Genomic DNA, 17,787 nt, shown 5'->3' on the forward strand with positions numbered 1-17,787 from the left:
ACGTTTATATAATTTGTACCCTCTGTATAATCATCTTAATAATACACGCAAACCAACGTGTACGCTTCTCAAATAGCATACGTCCGTTAAAAGGCTAGCGCTCTAGCTCGAACGGGGATGTCAAGCCCTATGGATCCATATACTACTACTCGCGCCCACCAGTTCTTATAACTAGCAGTTACTAGTTACCAAAGTTAAGGGATTTTCGGTTCAAACTCAGTGTAGAATTTAGTATGTACTTGTATCCATTGCGTTTAAAATAAAGTGCATGTATTCTCAGCCCAAAAATATATTGCAAAAGCAATTAAAAAGGGATCAATGAAACTCACGCATATAAATATTGTATATCGGTTAATAAAGCATTTGCATGTATTCTCAGTTAAAAATATATTTCAAAAGCATTTAATAAAGCAGTTGTAAAAATAGCGCATGTATTCTCAGTTAAAAATATATTTCAAAAGCATTTAATAAAGCAGTTGTAAAAATAGCGCATGTATTCTCAGTCCCAAAAATATAAAGAGTAAAAGGGAATCAAATGAACTCACTGTTTAATATTGATATACAATATTGCAGGAAAGCACGTAGACGCATCGGAGATGATAAACACGAGGTTTGATTCAGAAAAAAAATACCCATAACCTCCTTGGCAATAACCCATAATTTCCTTAGCTCTAGCTTGCTCGAAAACTCATTTTGAAAATTACTTGGACAGCACTCCGTCGTAATATTTGATGTACATTATTACTTTTGTATCGCAAAAATAATAATACTAATAATAAGATTAATAAGATTAATAATAATCTTAATAATAATAATAATAATAATAATAATAATAATAATAATAATAATAATAATAATAATAATAATAATAATAATAAATATTATACGGAGTAATATATATTTGATTTTTCATTCGAGCAAAACACCTGAATTTATAGTACCTGGCCTGGAATCTGGAGTCATGCGACTCGCATGGAAATGGCCTTCTGGCCATGCGACTCGCATGAGGACCAGGGACAGCTCACATTGTTTTGGCTCCTAGCTTGTCGACATAATATAAAATAAATATAAATATATAAATAATTAATATAATTATTTATATATTATATTTTATTCTTGTGCATAGTAGACTAGATATTTTTGGTCCGATAAGTCGTACGTCATCACTCGACTTATGTCCCGGTTCCGGTTTCTCGAACGCATTTTCGTACGCTTAGAAAACTTGCATTTTACATTTCGTGACACGTACCTTTGTCAAAATATAGCCTTAAATTATCCCTTAATTATATCACTCAAAGTGTATCTTAAACTTTCGAGTGTTTTGGTCATTTACTTCTATAAATCATCGTCTCGCTATTTGTTAAAACACATTTTTATAATAGTGTTTTACTGTAGCAAAGTTACTGTAGCAAAGTCAAATTTTACTGTAGCAATTCACTGTAGCAAAGTCAATTTCACTGTAGCAAATAGTGATTTTCGAAAACACTGTAGCATTTTGAGTAATGTGGCAATTTGAAAACACTGTAACAAATTAGTGTTTAACTGGTTCATCTTAAACGCCTTAGTTAACTTAACTAAATATCAATTGAATCAATAAACGAATGTTACTATCGTTTATTATATATATGTATATATCTTTTTAATATACATAAATCAGTTTTTAAATACACATTGGAAGTTATTTATAAATAAATTTTAATAATAAATATTTCAACTTATCATATACATTCGAATAGATATTTAAACCAATAAGTTTAATGTACGGTATCAAACAATTAATACATTGTTACCTTTTCATGTTATAGTATATATGTATCTATTTACATATAATTGTTCGCGAATCGTCGAAAACAACCGAAGGGTATTTAAATATATAAAAGTAATTCAAAAATTTTGAGATTCAGTTTTACAGACTTTGCTTATCGTGTCGGAAATGTTAATCATACAAAGATTAAGTTTAAATTTAGTCGAAATTTTTGGGTCATCACATAACTTGACTTTTAAAATTAACTAAACACATGTTCTATATCTATATGATATTCTAACTTAATGATTTAAAACCTGGAAACACGAAAAACACCGTAAAATCGGATTTACGCCGTCGTAGTAACACCGCGGGCTGTTTTGGGTTAGTTAATTAAAAACTATGATAAACTTTGATTTAAAAGTTGTTATTCTGGAAAAATGATTTTTATTATGAACATGAAACTATATCCAAAAATCATGGTTAAACTCAAAGTGGAAGTATGTTTTCTAAAATGGTCATCTAGACGTCGTTCTTTCGACTGAAATGACTACCTTTACAAAAACAACTTGTAACTTATTTTTCTGACTATAAACCTATACTTTTTCTATTTAGATTCATAAAATAGAGTTCAATATAAAACCATAGCAATTTGATTCACTCAAAACGGATTTAAAATGAAGAAGTTATGGGTAAAACAAGATTGGATAATTTTTCTCATTTTAGCTACGTGAAAATTAGTAACAAATCTATTCCAACCATAACTTAATCAACTTGTATTGTATATTATGTAATCTTGAGATACCATAGACACGTATACAATGTTTCGACCTATCATGTCGACACATCTATATATATTTCGGAACAACCATAGACACTCTATATGTAAATGTTGGAGTTAGCTATACAGGGTTGAGGTTGATTCCAAAATATATATAGTTTGAGTTGTGATCAATACTGAGATATGTATACACTGGGTCGTGGATTGATTCAAGATAATATTTATCGATTTATTTCTGTACATCTAACTGTGGACAACTAGTTGTAGGTTACTAACGAGGACAGCTGACTTAATAAACTTAAAACATCAAAATATATTAAAAGTGTTGTAAATATATTTTGAACATACTTTGATATATATGTATATATTGTTATAGGTTCGTGAATCAACCAGTGGCCAAGTCTTACTTCCCGACGAAGTAAAAATCTGTGAAAGTGAGTTTCATTTGCTCCCTTTTTAAATGCTTTTGCAATATATATTTTTGGGCTGAGAATACATGCGCAATTTTTATAAATGTTTTACGAAATAGACACAAGTAATCGAAACTACATTATATGGTTGAATTATCGAAATCGAATATGCCCTTTTTTATTAAGTCTGGTAATCTAAGAATTAGGGAACAGATACCCTAATTGACGCGAATCCTAAAGATAGATCTATTGGGCCTAACAAACCCCATCCAAAGTACCGGATGCTTTAGTACTTCGAAATTTATATCATATCCGAAGGGTGTCCCGGAATGATGGGGATATTCTTATATATGCATCTTGTTAATGTCGGTTACCAGGTGTTCACCATATGAATGAATTTTTACCTCTATGTATGGGATGTGTATTGAAATATGAAATCTTGTGGTCTATTGTTACGATTTGATATATATAGGTTAAACCTATAACTCACCAACATTTTTGTTGACGTTTAAAGCATGTTTATTCTCAGGTGAATACTAAGAGCTTCCGCTGTTGCATACTAAAATAAGGACAAGATTTGGAGTCCATGTTTGTATGATATTGTGTAAAAACTGCATTCAAGAAACTGATTTCGTTGTAACATATTTGTATTGTAAACCATTATGTAATGGTCGTGTGTAAACAGGATATTTTAGATTATCATTATTTGATAATCTACGTAAAGCTTTTTAAACCTTTATTTATGAAATAAAAGTTATGGTTTGTTTTAAAAATGAATGCAGTCTTTGAAAAACGTCTCATATAGAGGTCAAAACCTCGCAACGAAATCAATTAATATGGAACGTTTTTAATCAATAAGAACGGGACATTTCAATGTAAGCGCGAATCCTATTGATAGATCTATCGGGTTTGACAGCCCCAACCGGGCTAGTCGCTCTAGTATCGTAAACGGTTGCATAGTACTTCGTTTTTACTACACTTGGTACAGTGTAGGAAGATTTCATAATAAAGGGAATATGCTACATTAATAGTTAAGTATGGTTACCAAAGCGCTCAACAACTTATAGAATACTTTTATACACTTGCGAGTGTACATATATTTATAACTATGAAATCTTGTGGTCTATATTTATATCGATGCTAAACCTATATATCTCACCAACCTTTGTGTTGACTGTTTAAGCATGTTTATTCTCATGTCCTTAAGAAAGTCTTCCGCTGTTGCATTATCTGAGCAAGCTGTGCATGGAGTCTCATGCTTTTGTTTAAATAAAATGTTGCATTCAATAAAACCTTTGTCATGTATTATATTTGACTGTTATGTCAAGTGTGTAGTATTTGACAACCGATGTATTATGGGGATTATTCCTTAAATAATCGCCCAATTGTTTAAAACATGCATTATGTATAATAATGGTGTGCTTTTTATGAAACGAATGCAATATTTTTCTAAAACGTATCATATAGAGGTCAAATACCTCGCTATGGGACCAATGAATAACGTACTGCGTTTATAGTAATATGGACGGGTCGTTTCAGCATGCCTGTCAACTTTCGAAGTAATGAAAGGTTGTCTTTTAAAAGCGAATGCAATGTTTGTAAAATGTATCATATAGAGGTCAAATACCTCGCAATGTAACCATATGTTATTGTATTCGTCCTTATAGATTAGGACGGGTCATCTCATAGCCAATATTTTTCTAGTTAACCGACATTTAGAAGCGATATGTATTTACTCGTTTTGAAACAAAAAGGAAACATGATATGGAGTATAATTGAATTGAATTATTTATTATAATTGTCAATTAAGTTATTAAACTATTCATTTAATTATAATTAATTAATTCATATTAATTAATTAACTCATAATTAATTATTACTTGAATAATATATGTACATCATACATATATTTCAATTGACGTCTAGGTGTAAATACGTGTGACCCCGAATGCTTAAATAAATTTAGCCATATATTTATATGTTGTACCTTGCACATTAATCTTACAGACTTTCACTTGTGCATTGTACAACACCAAGTAACTATACAAACAATGGATATCGTCTAGCAACATGCTATTGTCCCTAAATTCACGTGAATGTAGTTTCTCGAAAATGCTTCTTAGTAAGTGTATAATGTCATTCGTCCCTTTGTTTCAGATACTTTAGTTAAACTTGAGATATGGATCATCAGTCATTCTCATTTGTTTAACAATTTTATTTCTTGATCTTGGAACTAAATTAGATCACCAAATCAATTAAGTATCATCTTAATTACATCTTGGTGCGGCCACACAAATATCTTATTCATTCATCGAGAAGCTCAAAAGTATCTTACTCCAAACATTTTGAAGGAACAAATCCTATATTGCATACACCTGTCTGTCACAAGCTTTACATTATACCCAATGATGGCCTTTATTACAGCCTTATTCAAGACAGCGTTTAACCATATTAAAGTGCAATGCTCCACACATCGAGACTTGTCGTGTATCTCAAGTCTAAGGACATAAAGACATAATCACAATGAGATCCACTACTGACTGCGATCCATGTAGTGATATCTCGGTTGGGTCATTTCAATATTCATCATCAATGAATACATATGAATTTTGGTCTCAACAAGTTAACTATTCATCATCAATGAATATAACCAAAACTTCACATTAATCTTAATTCGTGTTATTCCCATAACATGATCGATTATGGAGATTTTGAATAATCAACAATTATTAATGGATTAAAGATGTTAATATAGAATACATTGATATAAATGAAAACGATCATACCATCAATATATCAATTCATTATGATAAAACTGTTTAATGTTCCAAAAATATCCAAATACTAAATTACAAATGAAAAGTATTAGTAGCATAACGAAGTCCAATATTACTAGCACGATCATCATGCTTGTTGTGTGTAATGACCCGGAAATTCCGACCAAATTTGAACTATAATCTTTATATTATCCGACACGATAAGCAAAAATCTATAATATTGAGTCTAGAAAGTTTGAAATTTATATTCAGTTAATCAGTTACCCTTTGACCATGCCTGATGATTCACGAATATTATTTGTAAATAGATATGTATATATGTGAGTATATATAATATTCTGAATTAATAAATTTATACTTTAATCAATTAGAATTAAAACTGTAAAATAACAAATAAAATAAGTAAGTTATTATTAAAATGATTATAGATACATAATGTTGTATTGAATCTATATAGATATATATATATATATATATATATATATATATATATATATATATATATATATATATATATATATATATATATATATATATATATGTAAAGATTTCTATTAATAACTATTATATTGTAACATTTATAAAAGTTATAAAGGTTAAATATTCAATATATAATACAAATAAGATATAATTAATAAAATGTATGTTAAAATATTAAATTTAAATTGTAAGTTAAAATATAGTTAATATATTATTATTAGTATCATTAAAAGTATAACATAAAATTTATTATATGTAATTCGTTATATTAATTATTAATATCCTTATTATTATTATTATTATTATTATTATTATTAATTAATAGTGTTAACATATTATTATTATCAATATCATTATCAGTAATTATTATTATTATTATTATGAATATTACTTATTAACATCTATTATAAAATTTAGGAATTTCATTGATAAAAAAAACAAAACTAAGTAATTTAGTCTAAAAATATTTTTAACATAATATTATATCTAATGTAATTATAAATTAATAATATTAAATATGATTTATAAATACACATAAATTATATAAATCAAACTCAATTTGTATCTGTTTCTTTCAGACTGTTTAACTCGTGATGCAAGACTCCAAAAATTCGACCCTACAATTAGAAATTTACTTCCGTATATAGATATCAAATGTGTTGAATGAAAGGAGATATTTTTTTTTCTTTTCTTTTCTTGCGATACCTCTGTTCTAACTATTATCATTCAAGAACTCGAATTTAAAGGGTATTTCAAAAACTAAAAACGTAGATGTGTTAGGAATCCTCAATTAAAACTGTATGTAAAATCTGGAATTCCAATTCGTCTTCTTGATTGAAAATTTTTGAGTCAAAGTTTTGGGTTTCTAAAAGTCAACTAAGGTTCTATGTTCAAATTCGTGTCTTCTGTTGTGTTTTTGCTCAAATTGATGACTCCAATAGATTTTATGAGTAGTTGGAAACTTATCTTGTGTTGTAACCTTTTTACAAAACGTTTTTAAAATCAAAGTTCAATATATTTTTTTAAAGGAAACCGCGACCTACAACAGAGGGGATACTCGTATAATTTGGTGGTTTAAATCCCTATTGGTCACTTCTGTATTAGGATTAAATACTAAAACTTAATCAGTGATTCGTTGCTAATATATTTTGACCTCTGATCAATTTAATTTGTTGAAGAAGAAGAAGATGAACTAGAACAGAAAATGAATTTGAGTTATATATATATCGGTTCTATAATAATTCAGAAAAAGGGCAACAGCCCAACTGGTATTGTGTGTTTCGGGTTAAACGAGGGGTCGGGGGTTCGAGTCCCGTTCGCAGCTATTCTTTTTACTCAAGGATTTTAAGGGGTATACTTTATTATTTTATTTCTAATATTATTATTATTATTATTATTATTATTATTATTATTATTATTATTATTATTATTATTATTATTATTAATATTTGCTAGTATTAAGTATTACTATTATTATTACAAGTAACATTTTAAATAAGATTATCAAAGTTTTCATTTTAAACTATCCCTTTTATCAAAAATTTATTAAAGTTATTATTATTATTATTATTATTATTATTATTATTATTATTATTATTATTATTATTATTATTATTATTATTATTATTATTATTATCATTATTATTAACATTAGTAGTATCATTATTATCATTATCACATTTTTTTTATTAATATTATCATTATTAATAAAAATATTATTATTATTAGTAAATCATTATTTTCAAGATCATCGTTTTAACAAATAAATGTTTTGTACATTAAGTATACTTATTCCATATACTAGAATTTTATTAAGATTTCATATAATTATATATCAAAAATATTAACATTTACTATATAAATACTTACATATAACAAACTAATGTTATTTCTTAAAAATATTACTAATCATATATATACATAAATATAGATATATTAACATAACTAAATGTATAGATACTGACCATTTTAAATATATATACAAAGTAAATATATGATATATAATATACTATAAATATATGTTTAAATGGAATTTAGTATAAATTATATATAACTACAACTATATAAATAAATGAAATTATGTAAACTCTATCATGTTTTAATAGATATATAATTGATATAGGTTTGTGAATCCGAGGCCAACCTTATACTTGATCAATGATGTTATATGTATTTTTACTACAAAATACAGTATGGTGAGTATATAGTCCCTTTTAAACTCTAAATATTTTGGGATGAGAATACATGCATTTTATGATTTACGTTATGGACACAAGTGATCAAAAATAAATTCTATGTTGAGTTGTACCATGGCATATTTTTTTATACTTGGTAGCTAATATTTACATGAGAAATGTTAACGCGAATCCTGTTGATAGATCTATCGGGCCTGACAGCCCCAACCGGGCTGGACGACCAGTTTTCAACGGTTGCACAGTACTTCATTTCTGTATACTACACTTGGTACGGTGTAGCGATTATTTAAGAATATGCTGCGATGATTTAAATGTTAAGTATGGTTACCAAGTGCTCAACTACTTTTACATACACTTGCGAGTGTATTATGTTTAAATATATGAAATCTTGTGGTCCATAGTTATAATGCTGCTAGCATCAAACCTATATCTCACAAACTTTATGTTGACGTTTTAAGCATGTTTATTCTCAGGTATGAATTAAGTCTTCCGCTGTGCATTTGCTCATGTTAAGGACATTACTTGGAGTCGATCATCGCAATGGGACCAAATGTTGATGACTTCGTCCGGGTGGATTAGGACGGGTTGTTACAGGTGGTATCAGAGCGTTGGTCCTAGCGAATCAGGCCTTGCATTAGTGTGTCTAACCGATAGTTGTTAGGATGCATTAGCAAGTCTGGACTTCGACCTTAGCTGCATATTATAAGTATTGTTTATCATTCCTAGTGGAAAATTAACTGCTTATCATTCCAAAGTCTAGACATGACTTCCTGCACTTGTTTGATAGATAGTGTACAGATAAATTCATATCTTAGCATATCTGCTAATTCATATCTTAGTGTATCTATTACTGTAGACTTTATCTGACACGTTTCCTTAATTCTCTCCGTAATCTACGAAATCTTATGTACTATATACATATAGTCTATGTAATTAGGATATCATCCAATATTCAGCCCTCAATTCATAACAAGAATCATTTCATCAGTTTCTGCGATCGCGTAAGATGGCCTCTTTGAATAGACCAAGTTCCTCCAGCTCCGAAGACAGCGTGACTGGAGCGCACCACCCGATCAACTACCGTGATTATTGGAGAAAATGGGGGTGGGTTCGGGACATACTCACCCTATGGAGAAGGGAAGAAGGTACTCCATATCATGAGCCGAATCTACCGCCTAATGTCGGAGTACTAAACCCGCTCACCGGCGAACCTGTTCGCAACACTGTTTATACCCTCTTTGCGAGAATTTTTCGTCTTGAGGCTACCATTAACGGAACTAGAGAAGATATCCAACCTCCACCTCACACTGATAACCAGCCAGGGTTAGTAGAAGAAGTCAACGAACTTCGTGCTCGAGTAGTAGCTTTGGAAAATATGGTGCAAAACCTACCAACTTCAACATTACCGGCACCAGTACCACCAATATCGACACCAGTACCACCAACAACCCAAGTTTCAACATCACATGCCTCAACATCTCATTCTGTACCTCGAGCCTAATCATCGTTCTACGTATCGTTCTATATACTTTATCTTCGTACTACATATCGTTCTACATCGATTATCTTCGCTCGACATGGCGATTATGTAATTTCTAAAGTTTTAGAGATTATGTAATCTAGTTCTAACGATAAATCAAATGAGTTTAATATCTTATTAACTCATAAAATCCATGATTACATCTGAAGAAAATATATATATGTATGTATATTTTCATAAAGATTGTAATTAAAAATTATTTTGTACAAACTGTTAATGGTGAAAATATTTTAACGGGTAGGTATTACCCGAGGAATATTTAGATTTCACATTAATAAGTTACAGTGTACATTCTTCCAATCTGATTCAGCAGTCATTTACTATCCTACTTACATCCACCGATATACGTATCCGTTCACTACATAATAATCATTTTCATTCAATTTCATATTTGGATTTTGACCTATCAGAATCCAACAAGTGGCATAATGAAGAAAACATTGGACAAAATAAAATTTGTTAGAAACAAACGAATTAACTAATTGAAATATTGTTAAGAATCCACGCTAACTGTTCCTAGCTAACTGTTCCTAGCTAACTGGTTACATTTTATTTACCGCAATTTAATTATCGCAATTTATATTCTCGCAATTTTATTTATCGTCATTTAAATTCTGTTATTTATTTTACGCACTTTAAATAACGGGACACGTATACAAGGTTTCGACCTATCACATCGACCCATCTATATATATATTTCGGAACAACCATAGACACTCTATATGTGAATGTTGGAGTTAGCTATACAGGGTTGAGGTTAATTCCAAAATATATATATGGTTTGAGTTGTGATCAATACTGAGACCGGTACACGGGTCACGATACGTATTAATTAATTCGAATATTATATATTAAACTATATATGGACTATTGGACTATTGGACTATCAACATTGGACAATTAAAAATGAATTAAAATATTGATTATAACATATGAAACTAAATAATTCTTCAAGTTTGCCACTTGATTTCATCTTAAACCTTATTTGTACCTCGACAGTTACAATTCCCATTCAAATCTTTTCATGATTCTTGAAAACACCTCGACCGAGAAGTTGAACCAACCGCACTTCATCTACGGAAGAAAAGATTTATGCACCTGAAAAACTCTCGAACACAAATTCATAGTTTAACACGTACCCGTGTTGAATCCATTGCCATTTATTAGCAAAAACAACCTTACGATTCCTTTTCAAAGTAGTAAATTTTGTCACAGCTTTAACAGAACAACTTCGACCTTTCATTCGAATAAAGCCTTAATATAACTTTGATATATACGATTGGCTTTCCTCATTGTTGCCGGGGAACCTTTCATATTCTATCATGTTATCATCAGCGTTTAATCATCTAAAAACACAATTCTCCTGAAACCACCTCGGTTTGATAACCGATGACCCAGATCCGTTAACTTTAAAAATACTGACGAAGCAGCTTGCTGAAGATAGTCTTAATGGCCAAAAGTTGATAATGGAGTATTGGAAACGCTCAATAGAAAAATTTAGTACTGAAAAGCGGATTATGCGAAACTATGAAGGAAGCCGTGAACAAATCACAAAGAATAAGTTTGACTTCAAAGAATCCAAATGATTCAGTGCCTGCTGAAACCGTTAGAAAGAACCCTACTCCTTATTCTAAACCTTTCCAGATGATATTCTTCATCATCATCTTATCTTGGATATTATAAGATATCTTCATATCTTCCGTTATACATATTCTCCATATTTCTGGAGATATTTTCACAACTATTCCTATCTGCGATCATTTATCTCTCCGTAATATCTGCGTTACAACATAAAAGAAACTGTGTTAAGTTTCTAAATTCTGAAAAATTCAAATATGAATGTTTTGAAGTAGTGTTGGGAACTGACACATGAATTAGTATAACATAATGACACTTGATCAACGTCATTATATTACAGTGAGTCATGTTGAGTTTCTAATGGAATGTGATGATTTACAGTACCATCATCATGTGCCATGTTACACGACTCTTACATTCTATTCAAATTCTAAAAATATCAAGAAAAATATTCTCTTGATGATTCGGTCTTTTCCAGGATATTCTGACAAATCAAAATCGTGCCATTACCATTTCTATCTTAGAGCATTAGCTATGTTCATTCCAAATCTCATACCTACGAATTCCGGACCATTACTCGCTTGACTCGAAATCGGGAAGAGAAGACGAAAGCATGAAGCTCCGAAAAATAATAAAGGATATAAAACCCAACAACCACCCAGAAGTTATAAACCGTATATATCGATGCAGATAACAATATAAAGACATGGGAGAACTGGAAACACTATAAACCCAAGAGTATAGTAAAAGTAAATAGATTCTTCTGGCGGTAGATGAAAGAGAAGAATAACGGATGTGAAAATTAAGAGTATATCAAGGATCAGAATGGGATGGAGCATATTGGCGAATGTATTAAAGTAGGAATTAAGGAGAAAAAGTAGAAGATGTGAGTTGTGGAAAATAAGGAAACGAAGGGGTGAATTTATAGTGAAATATCCGACAAAGAAATCGAAACAGATTGCCACATTAAATCAAAGAAGATCCTGATCGCCGAAGAAACCAAATCTTATTACGTAAGATTTTCTTTAAATCCCTTAAATCCCGAAAGTCAATAGTAACTGCGTCATCGGTTGAAACGAATATATTTATTTACTCATTTCACTCTTTTGTGATAGCTTCATTCGTGCGCTTCACATGATCGAATCGTTTTATCTATATCTCTCAATAATGATAAAACTCCATTATTACCTCATATACGTCATGAAAACATCCTTATTGTTATCCATCACGACCTCTGTTAAATTTCGGGGACGAAATTTCTTTAACGGGTAGGTACTGTAATGACCCGTAAATTCCGACCAAATTTGAACTATAATCTTTATATTATCCGACACGATAAGCAAAAATCTATAATATTGAGTCTAGAAAGTTTGAAATTTATATTCAGTTAATCAGTTACCCTTTGACCATGCCTGATGATTCACGAATATTATTTGTAAATAGATATGTATATATGTGAGTATATATAATATTCGGAATTAATAAATTTATACTTTAATCAATTAGAATTAAAACTGTAAAATAACAAATAAAATAAGTAAGTTATTATTAAAATGATTATAGATACATAATGTTGTATTGAATCTATATATATATATATATATATATATATATATATATATATATATATATATATATATATATATATATATATATATATATATATATATATATATATATATATATATATATATATATATATATATATATATATATATGTAAAGATTTCTATTAATAACTATTATATTGTAACATTTATAAAAGTTATAAAGGTTAAATATTCAATATATAATACAAATAAGATATAATTAATAAAATGTATGTTAAAATATTAAATTTAAATTGTAAGTTAAAATATAGTTAATATATTATTATTAGTATCATTAAAAGTATAACATAAAATTTATTATATGTAATTCGTTATATTAATTATTAATATCCTTATTATTATTATTATTATTATTATTATTATTATTATTAATTAATAGTGTTAACATATTATTATTATCAATATCATTATCAGTAATTATTATTATTATTATTATGAATATTACTTATTAACATCTATTATAAAATTTAGGAATTTCATTGATAAAAAAAAAACAAAACTAAGTAATTTAGTCTAAAAATATTTTTAATATAATATTATATCTAATGTAATTATAAATTAATAATATTAAATATGATTTATAAATACACATAAATTATATAAATCAAACTCAATTTGTATCTGTTTCTTTCAGACTGTTTAACTCGTGATGCAAGACTCCAAAAATTCGACCCTACAATTAGAAATTTACTTCCGTATATAGATATCAAATGTGTTGAATGAAAGGAGATATTTTTTTTCTTTTCTTTTCTTGCGATACCTCTGTTCTAACTATTATCATTCAAGAACTCGAATTTAAAGGGTATTTCAAAAACTAAAAACGTAGATGTGTTAGGAATCCTCCATTAAAACTGTATGTAAAATCTGGAATTCCAATTCGTCTTCTTGATTGAAAATTTTTGAGTCAAAGTTTTGGGTTTCTAAAAGTCAACTAAGGTTCTATGTTCAAATTCGTGTCTTCTGTTGTGTTTTTGCTCAAATTGATGACTCCAATAGATTTTATGAGTAGTTGGAAACTTATCTTGTGTTGTAACCTTTTTACAAAACGTTTTTAAAATCAAAGTTCAATATATTTTTTTTAAAGGAAACCGCGACCTACAACAGAGGGGATACTCGTATAATTTGGTGGTTTAAATCCCTATTGGTCACTTCTGTATTAGGATTAAATACTAAAACTTAATCAGTGATTCGTTGCTAATATATTTTGACCTCTGATCAATTTAATTTGTTGAAGAAGAAGAAGATGAACTAGAACAGAAAATGAATTTGAGTTATATATATATCGGTTCTATAATAATTCAGAAAAAGGGCAACAGCCCAACTGGTATTGTGTGTTTCGGGTTAAACGAGGGGTCGGGGGTTCGAGTCCAGTTCGCAGCTATTCTTTTTACTCAAGGATTTTAAGGGGTATACTTTATTATTTTATTTCTAATATTATTATTATTATTATTATTATTATTATTATTATTATTATTATTATTATTATTATTATTATTATTATTATTATTATTATTATTAATATTTGCTAGTATTAAGTATTACTATTATTATTACAAGTAACATTTTAAATAAGATTATCAAAGTTTTCATTTTAAACTATCCCTTTTATCAAAAATTAACATTTTTATTAAAGTTATTATTATTATTATTATTATTATTATTATTATTATTATTATTATTATTATTATTATTATTATTATTATTATTATCATTATTATTAACATTAGTAGTATCATTATTATCATTATCACATTTTTTTATTAATATTATCATTATTAATAAAAATATTATTATTATTAGTAAATCATTATTTTCATGATCATCGTTTTAACAAATAAATGTTTTGTACATTAAGTATACTTATTCCATATACTAGAATTTTATTAAGATTTCATATAATTATATATCAAAAATATTAACATTTACTATATAAATACTTACATATAACAAACTAATGTTATTTCTTAAAAATATTACTAATCGTATATATACATAAATATAGATATATTAACATAACTAAATGTATAGATACTGACCATTTTAAATATATATACAAAGTAAATATATGATATATAATATACTATAAATATATGTTTAAATGGAATTTAGTATAAATTATATATAACTACAACTATATAAATAAATGAAATTATGTAAACTCTATCATGTTTTAATAGATATATAATTGATATAGGTTTGTGAATCCGAGGCCAACCTTATACTTGATCAATGATGTTATATGTATTTTTACTACAAAATACAGTATGGTGAGTATATAGTCCCTTTTAAACTCTAAATATTTTGGGATGAGAATACATGCATTTTATGATTTACGTTATGGACACAAGTGATCAAAAATAAATTCTATGTTGAGTTGTACCATGGCATATTTCTTTATACTTGGTAGCTAATATTTACATGAGAAATGTAAACGCGAATCCTGTTGATAGATCTATCGGGCCTGACAACCCCAACCGGGCTGGACGACCAGTTTTCAACGGTTGCACAGTACTTCGTTTCTGTATACTACACTTGGTACGGTGCAGCGATTATTTAAGAATATGCTGCGATGATTTAAATGTTAAGTATGGTTACCAAGTGCTCAACTACTTTTACATACACTTGCGAGTGTATTATGTTTAAATATATGAAATCTTGTGGTCCATAGTTATAATGCTGCTAGCATCAAACCTATATCTCACCAACTTTATGTTGACGTTTTAAGCATGTTTATTCTCAGGTATGAATTAAGTCTTCCGCTGTGCATTTGCTCATGTTAAGGACATTACTTGGAGTCGATCATCGCAATGGGACCAAATGTTGATGACTTCGTCCGGGTGGATTAGGACGGGTTGTTACATTGTGCATCATGGGCTTAATGAACGGATCGACTAAATTATCATTTGTATGAACCTTAAGAATACTGATCTCATTCTTCTCAACGACTTCATGAATATAGTCAAACTTTTGAAGAATGTGTCGGATACCTTTATGTAATTGTGATTCTTTCGCAAGTATAATAATACTCGAACTAACACAGTACATTATCATAGGAGATCTAATGTTGGGAGCTTGAGTTCAACAATGAACTTCCTTATAGAGATTATCCAGACAGTTTCCTGAGCAACTTCTCAGGGAAACAATGTATTCTACTATTGTTGTAGATTTTTCAACCGTGCTCGGCTTTGAACTCTTCCAATCAATTGCCTCGCCCATCTTGACAAAGACAAAACTTGATTAGGATCAAGAATCATCTCGATTAGTTTGGTAACTAAAATTCGTATAATAGTTAATACTCAACTCCTTTTCCAAACTACCGTAAACCAAGAACATATCTTTAGTTCTCCGCAAATACTTAAGAATATTCTTAACAACCATCCAATGCTCTTTACCTGGATTCTGTTGATAACAACTCGTCAAACTCAAAGCTAACGAGACATCAGATCTAGTACATAACATGACAATTTACCAGAATTGAAGAATTCTTTGACATCCTCACATACATCCTTCCCCACAATATGCCAAGCTTTTTTGAAAAAGCAAGATGAGAATCCATCTGGCCGTGCAGCTTTATTATCTTCTATGTCAAACATGGCCCCTTTAATTTCATCATTTGCAACCTTTTCAACCATTATGTTAGCTACATCATCAGGAATACTACAAGTGAAAATATTTCCTAAATTCTCTAAAGGCCTCACATCACAACCACTTCCAAGAACTGCTTGAAATGTCTAATATATTAATCTACCACTTGTTCATCATAAAACCTTTGGCCATTCTCATCACATATGCTTTCCACTCTGCTTTTTTGGATTCTACTTTTTAGAATGCTATGAAAGAATTTAGTATTCTTATCTCTTTCAGTAAGCCAATTAATTTTGGTTTTCTGCTGCAAAAGTCTCCATTCATCTGCCTTAGCCTTTTCATACTCATCTAATAATTCAGTAGCTTCTTTTTTGATATTTCTATCAAAAGTATTCTCGTCAATCTTTGCTTGAATCCTTTTCAAATCAGTCTTTAATTTGTCCACCTTAGAATGCAGGTTACCATTCTGCCAGTTCTGATTTAAGTCTTTCTTCAAACTCTTAAGTTTCTTAATCGCTTTAAACATAGCATATCCATGCACATCTTTAGACCATTCTTCATTAACTATCTCAAGGAAGCCATCTTTATAAGCTGTATGATTCATGAATCTGAAGGATTTTTTCTTACTTTTTATCTTGCTTGCAAATCCCAAAACAGTTGGACTGTTTGAAAGGCAAATAGTCGTCATCGAATACTCTCATTTGCCACCCACGCACACACTTTCGGGAGGAAACCCGAATCACATTGCAGGAACCCGAATCACATCTGTAACAGCTGGATTGTGATCAGATATTACATAAGGCAAGAATTCTCCATAACCATGAGGGAATTGATTTAAGAAATCTTCATTTATTAGAATTCTGCCAGCTTCTTAAGAGTACCACAATTAGGGTTTCTCAAAGATTTTGTCCATGTGAACTGAAAGTCAGTGCTCCCTGTATCATCAACTTCAATTTTATTCAGTCATTAAACTCTTGCATTTCCTCCGTTAAAATTGCACTACCTGCATAATGCTCATTCACCTTCCTAGTTACATTGAAATCATCACTTATTACCCAGGTCGACTTATTTGAAAATAATCATATAGA

This window comes from Rutidosis leptorrhynchoides, chromosome 11 (genome assembly GCF_046630445.1).
Source record: "Rutidosis leptorrhynchoides isolate AG116_Rl617_1_P2 chromosome 11, CSIRO_AGI_Rlap_v1, whole genome shotgun sequence".
Classification (NCBI taxonomy): Eukaryota; Viridiplantae; Streptophyta; class Magnoliopsida; order Asterales; family Asteraceae; genus Rutidosis; species Rutidosis leptorrhynchoides.